The sequence below is a fragment of the Hipposideros armiger genome, unplaced genomic scaffold (assembly GCF_001890085.2).
Source record: "Hipposideros armiger isolate ML-2016 unplaced genomic scaffold, ASM189008v1 scaffold_164, whole genome shotgun sequence".
Classification (NCBI taxonomy): Eukaryota; Metazoa; Chordata; class Mammalia; order Chiroptera; family Hipposideridae; genus Hipposideros; species Hipposideros armiger.
The window spans coordinates 1,535,541-1,535,796 of NW_017731514.1; positions in this window are offsets into that span (position 1 = coordinate 1,535,541).

Below are 256 nucleotides of genomic sequence, written 5' to 3' on the forward strand. Positions count from 1 at the left end.
CCCTCCGGGCGCGCGGGGCCGGGCCAGCCCCACACGGCGTACTCGCCCGGCCGGTGACTCCGGCGGTGCCTCCGCCTCCCCTGCCTCAGTTTCCCCACCAGCGCAGCCGCCGCCGGGCGCCAGGAGGGAGCGGCCTAGAGCGGCCCCGCCCCCGCCCCACGGGCAGCCAATGGGGTGCCGCCACCCGGGGGTGTGTCCCGCCCGGGGCCGCGGCAGGGGACCCGGGGGCGGGTCCGGAGGTCCCGGACGGAGGCGG